We start from the raw sequence: 6,189 nt of genomic DNA on the forward strand, positions 1-6,189 counted from the left end.
CCCGGCGGCCCCCGCCCCGCCTTCCGCGGCCACGTGGGCCCGCAACCCCGGAGCTTCTGCAGGGATGAGGCTGCGCTCGGTGGGCTCCGGGCCAGAGCACACAGTAGGTGCTCAGTACGGTGACCGCAGCGGGCCCGGCCCCCATTGTGCGATGTCTGTGGCTGCACCACCCTCCGTGTCGTCGCAGCGGGAGGCCCGAGTCTTCAACCAGAAGCGCGGAACGCGGACAGCCCCGCCCAGGCCCGGGAGGCGCCCCTGTCGGAGGAACGCGGTGGAGCGGAGGCCGCCGTCCCAGGCTCCGGTCCCTGGCCGTCGAGCGCTCCTTCCTGGGAACACCCACAGGGACGAAGGGGCAAGGCAGACAAGGACGGGCGGAGGCGGGCGCTGCTCTGGAACCCACAACGTCCATAGTTGGCAAAGTCAGCGCCTCGGGCCCAGTACTCCAGTTACCCCTTGGTCCTTTCCTTGATGGAGCTGGTTGAGTTCACAGAATCATTATGGAGTGACTTTTCCCACTAGGTTGAAAACAATTTTAAACCTGAATAGAAATAAAAGTCAAAAATTCTAACGTAATTCTAACTTACTTTTCCCCCAAACGAAGAGAAAAGCCATGCGAGTTTCCCAGCAGTGGCCAGACGCCCCCCGATGGCCATCGTCAGGGTTTCTATGGACCAGCTGCAAACCACGCTGCCCACAGCACTCCTGATGGGGCTTCATGGATAAAGAGGAGGACGTGGGTAAGAGACTCGAGGTCCTTGTCCACACACAGTTTGGCCACAGGCCCGCCTCTGGCTCTGCCGGCAGTCAGGCATTTGGCAAGCTTGTGTCTTTTATAAAGCTCTGCAATTTAACAGTTTCATTTAACTTGGCTTAACTAAAAAAATGAAGTATTGATTGCTGTCTTAAGATTTAGGTAATTGCTTTTGAGAAACTGAGAGCGAGCAGAGGTAAACTCGCTCCCTCCAGTGGTGCGACTCCACACTTCCCACTCTGAGGGAGCATGCAAAACGTCCTGGCACTCGCGTCTGTCAGGTAAAATCTTCGGTGGGAAGGCATATTCAAGGACAGACACAGCCTTCCAAAGACACACAGTTAACAAAAGGGAATCGTGATGGAGCTTTCCACCTGAGGCATTTGTGTTAATTGACAATGGGAGGTTCTCTGCTGCTTGCACTGTGCTGTTTCACTGAGGGATGCTCCCCCAACAGTGAGGTTTACTTCCCTGATGGAGTCCTCCAGCATCGAAGACCTGCAGGAGGGACTGCAGAAGTTAAAGATGCAGGTGGACAGCCTGGCCTCCAGGCTGACCTCGAGCCCAGACAGGGGGGACACAGGCCAGTAGGAGCGGGGACCGGATTCGCTGAGTAGGGCCCACCCAGGCAGTGCACAGAGCACCCTGCTCCCAGAATGCCGGCTGCCAGCGTGGTTTTTGAGTCCTCTGCATCTTACTAGAACTCTGGGGAGCCACACAGCATACCAGAGCCATGGCCTGCCAGTGCGGCCTGTGGCCCCCAGTGGCCCAGCCCCTGGGCTTCCCAGCACTGCAGTGGCTGGCTGCCTGTCCTGCCTGTTGTCTTCCATGGACAATGCCTGTGCAGAAGCCGGTCCTCTTACACTTGGAACACCTCATATGATCAGCATGAAGTTACTGCGACCTCCCCATGTCACTCTGCAGTCTTCCTCTCCTAGGGTGGCCTGGCCTTCAGCCCCAGGCCTTGCCCCCACCCCTGGGAGGGCCCCAGGCTGCTGGTGTCCACCCTACCCACCAAAGCAGGGCTCCCAGCTCTTCACAGAGCGGCAACCTGCCAGCCCCTGCCAGTTCCTCCCCAAGGTGCAGGTGTGTAATGAGGTAGTGAGTAGCGGAGCAGGGCCCAGGACTGTAGAGAGACTTAGGACTCAGCTCAAAGCTTGCCAAGCCCTCCAGCACCCCCACAGCTGTGTAGCTTGTCTTCCTGCTCACTATGTGTTTAGGTAAGCAGTTGCCTACTGCTGGTGACCCTGAATGCTGCCCTCTGCCCCCAAAGTACCTCCACCGCCTAGACCTGCAGACCCACCAGCAAAAGGTCAACATGGCCATATCAGAGGCCCTGAAGTTAACTCCCCAGACACTTCCTGAGTCATGTGGGGTCGTGGGTGGCCTTATCACAGGCACTCAGCTGCCCTGCTCCTCCAGTGACAGGTAACACTGGGAGTGCAGGTTCACCAACTGCAGGGCTGAGGCAGGAACTCAGCCTTCCCAGGAAAAAGGCAGGGGCAGCTGCATGGTGGGGACAGAGCTCCTGACGGTACCTTCATGTCCCCGCACTCTGGAAGGGCCTGCAAGTGGACCCCGCGGAAAGTCCCCTGTTTGGAGCCGTCCGCCAGGCCTGAGATGCTTTCCTGCCAAGTAGGGCTGGCCTTGGAGCAGGAGAGGCAGTAGGGGCAGGAGATGATGGTCCCAGGCCATATGGTGAGTGGAGCAGCTCAGGCTCTTGCCCTGCCCTTGGCAGCGCCATGCACCCCGTGCTGGCAGTGCCAGCGCCCTGGCCTCTGGCTCCCTCCTGCTGCAGGCTCAGGCAGACAGCTGGCTGCCCACTGCTCTCCCTGAGCTCATGCCTACACCTGAAGGGGACGGGGGAGCAGGGTTCCTGCCTTCAGAAACTCTTGAGTCTGTGGCACAGAGGGCATAATTTGTCACAGTGAGTTCACCTTCCTTTCTGAAATGTGGGCAATTTGCGGCAGCTGTTTGAATCCCTAGTGGGACTATGTCAGTGAGTAGAGGTCACCCCACACTCCCTTGCCACGGAGACCAGCCCACCCTCCTCTCCAGTCCCTCCCCAGAACGGCAGCTGGGCCCACCTCCCATCCAAGGGCTGCGCCGCACCTCACCACCCTCACCTCCAGGAAACACGACTTCCCCTTTCTTGTTACTGCATGTCGGAAGAACATTTTTCATCCCAGAGAAAAAGTGGAGACACTGCTGTTGCACCTGAGCTTCCGTTTTCCTAAACTGTCCCCTCTCCCTGGCAGGCCATCACCTGGGGCTGTGCTCGCAGGACTTGACAAGGCTTATTACTGTCGCTGTGGAAACAGCACCTGCCCTGCTCTAGGGAGGTAACTAGAGTGGTGCCAGGCGCTGCCTGGCTGCATGGCTCACTCTTGGGTACCTACTTCTCAGACACCTAGACTCCAGTCCTGACGCCACCATCCGGCCTTTTCACAAACAGCTTTGTCCTGAGAGCTGGAGAGACATTATCTCCACGAAGGAGTCCTGGGCACAGATTTTAGCCCTCTCAGCCCCTCTTGCTGCCCAGCGTGGGCCCCCACGCTGCATCTTATGGGCCAATCTGACACATAGCCTTGCTGAGATCCTTAGATTTGTCCTCTTGAAATTAGAGACAGGAGCAGGACCCCTTACAGAGAGTGCAAACTGGTGCAGTTGAGCAGCCCTTGCATGGGTGCCTGCTGCAGCCTACCCTTGGGGTCCCTGTGCGCATTGGCCAGGGTCTTCCCAGCCCTGCCCTCCCTGGCTGGTCACCTACTGCATGGATCACAACCTTGACGCTTTTCTTGTCTCAACTGGAAGCAGCCACCGCACAGTCCTTCCTGGTAGTCAGGTGCAGGTCCCTTGGCCTGTGTGTAAGCTCTGGCAGGCATCAGCCTCTGCCCAGCATCCTGGACCCAGAGTGGACCAAGGAGTATGGGCAGGAGTGCGTTGGGGAGGCGGAGAAGTGGGAGTACAGCCAGCTCACAGAAAAGCCAGGACAAAACTGTTTCCTGGAGGCTGTTCTCAGACATGGCTCAGATTCAGAGACTTACAAAGTGCCTGGGACAGTACCAGGGCAGCACCTCTAAGGTGAGGGCTTTTGGAAGAGGCATTTCTTGGTGTGTGGAGACACTGAGGGCTCCTCTCATCTCTCACTACCAGTGAGTGGCTGGTGCTGGGCCTCGGTGCCCAGAGATGCAGCCAAGCTGGAGCCTCAGAGGGGATGGCTTGTGGGGGAAGCAGGATTTCAGCCAGTGGGACGTGTGTCTCTTCTGGCTCACTCTGTCCTCTCGGGACTGTAAGCATATTTTGGGGGAAGGAGCTCATCACTCAGCTCCTTGTGTGTGAGTTTGACCGAGCCCCCAACAGAAATGACCCCTGGCATGCTCCTGTTGCCTGCACATGCTCTGTAAGCTGGGCCCAGGCTCGGTGTGGAAGAAAATCTCTCCTCTCAGGAGGCCAGTGGGCTCAGTCCTGGATCATTCCAGCCTGCAACCCTGGCCTGGGTGGTCTCAGGACCTGGGCCAGCTGCTGGCCAGCAAGCGAGTGTGTGAGCACGCAGCCCAGTGGCACACATAAGCCACAGCCACTTGGGCTTCCCTGGGCCTGACTCAGGGGCTTGGGCTGAGCAGCTGGCAGTAGCCCCACCACACCCCTGCCTCACACAGCAGGGCGGGGTCCTGTGTCTCCTGCCATTGTCACACAGGCAAACCCTGGGCAGTGAGCCCAAGCAGTTGCCTTCCATGAATGCAAAACAGACTGGGCTGGTGGGCAGTCAGGCCTTGGTTGCCCATCTGGGCCACGTGACACTGTTGGGCTCTTGGGAAATGGCTGCAGGCTGGCTCTCGTGAAGGCTGCCCCTGCACACATGCCCACCCGGCCTAGGCGGGTAGACACACCAGGCAGAATCTTCAGAAACCACTCCTCAGGGCCAGCCCGTGGCTCACTTGGAAGAGCGTGGTGCTGACACCACCAATTCAAGTGTTAAGAGCACCTTACCAGTCACCCTTTAAAAAAAAAAAAAAGAAAGAAACCACTCCTCAACCCTGCAAGTGCTCGGGTTCGAGAGCTGTTTCCCATCAGCAAGCACAGGGAAAAGTACCTGCCGTGGAGAGCATGGCTTTGCTGGCAGGGGGTGCCCATGTGGGCTGGGCAGCACGATGGGCCCAAGGCTGTGGCGGGCACAGTCCTGCAGAGCTAAGCCCTCTGTTCTCTGAGTTCCAGCAACCTGCCCTGGTCCAAACTGCAGGGTCCTGACCCACAGAAACAGGGCGCAGACTCTCCGCAGAGAAGGTGCACGAAGGGCTGCAGAAGGCTGGGCCATCTGTGTCCTAGCCCTGGAGGGAACAGCCCCCTTTCTCCCCAGACACGCCACTGATCTCGCACACTGGATGTTTACAAACAAGATACCTGTCTGTGGTTGGCGTGTCTTACAAGTAGTAAAGCATTCTAACGAAACCACAGTCTTGATTTACATCTGATTTACTGCATTTTAAAATTTGGGATGTTAGTGGGAAGAGAGGTGACGTGAGCACTAGTTTGGTACAGGCAATGGTGGGGGCAGTGGACACACCTGAAGGAAGACTGGAAAGACAGGTACCCTCTGCCCTCGTCTGGTGACCCCAGGACAGTAAGTAGGCACAGGAGGTAGCCCTGAGCATGACCCCTTGGGGTCACAGCTGCTGCAATCACTGGGGGGCCCATCCCGAGGAACCCTGTTTGTCCTGCTCCCCACCCCTGAAGCTGGAGAGGCTCCCTGTGGGTGCTGGACTTGGGGAAGGGGCTCTCCCGGCCCCATTCCTCCCAAAAGATGCCTTCTGCATCCCAGCGGCTGCTGGCTGGGCCCGGCCAGGGTCCTGGGCAGGGAGGCAGGGCGACTGTCCCCAGCAGGACGTGCCCTCCGAGCTGGCCAAGTGTCCTGGTGAAGACCACCTGACCAAACCATCAGCCTGCTGGTACCCCTCCCCGCCCTTTCTTTCCTTCTGGACGCCTTTGGGGACCTGGCAGGAGCTAGCTTCTCCCCCCATCCACTTTCAACATCCAGGTCCTGAGTAGCCGGGGGGACTCAGAACGGTCCCTTCAAGCCCTTGCCAGCAGAGAGCTGGGCTTTTGCACAAGGGGGAGGTCTGGCCACCAGCCTCCCCTCCTGGGCCGGGGCCAGTCCTGGGTCTGATGTCCTCGACCCGCCCTCAGACTCCCTGTCCATCTCCCCGCTAAATCCTGCCCAAAGGGCCGCGCCGCGTGCCCAGCTCCGGGCGGGGGTCGCCACGGCTGCTGCGGGATCTGGCCGGGGAGGCAGGAGAGGCCCGCGCTGGAGGGAGGAGCGGGGGTCACGCGCCAGGACCCCCACCCCAGGGCTGCACCTCCGCCACGGGGCTCGGGGGCCGTCAGGTCGGCGGGGCGGGGGGCTCACGGGCCCGCGGCGCCGGGATCCGGGGGGCGCG

General features: G+C 59.4%; 1 protein-coding gene across 2 annotated transcripts in view; it reads right to left on the reverse strand.

Annotated features, from left to right (window-relative positions):
- The window catches only part of LOC103594857 (ATPase family AAA domain-containing protein 3-like), a 30,830-nt gene that overhangs the window by 21,572 nt on the left and 3,069 nt on the right, over positions 1-6,189 (reverse strand). The gene's annotated exons all lie outside the window — the stretch shown is intronic.

Source organism: Galeopterus variegatus, unplaced genomic scaffold, assembly GCF_000696425.1.
Source record: "Galeopterus variegatus unplaced genomic scaffold, G_variegatus-3.0.2 Scaffold1637, whole genome shotgun sequence".
Taxonomy (NCBI): Eukaryota; Metazoa; Chordata; class Mammalia; order Dermoptera; family Cynocephalidae; genus Galeopterus; species Galeopterus variegatus.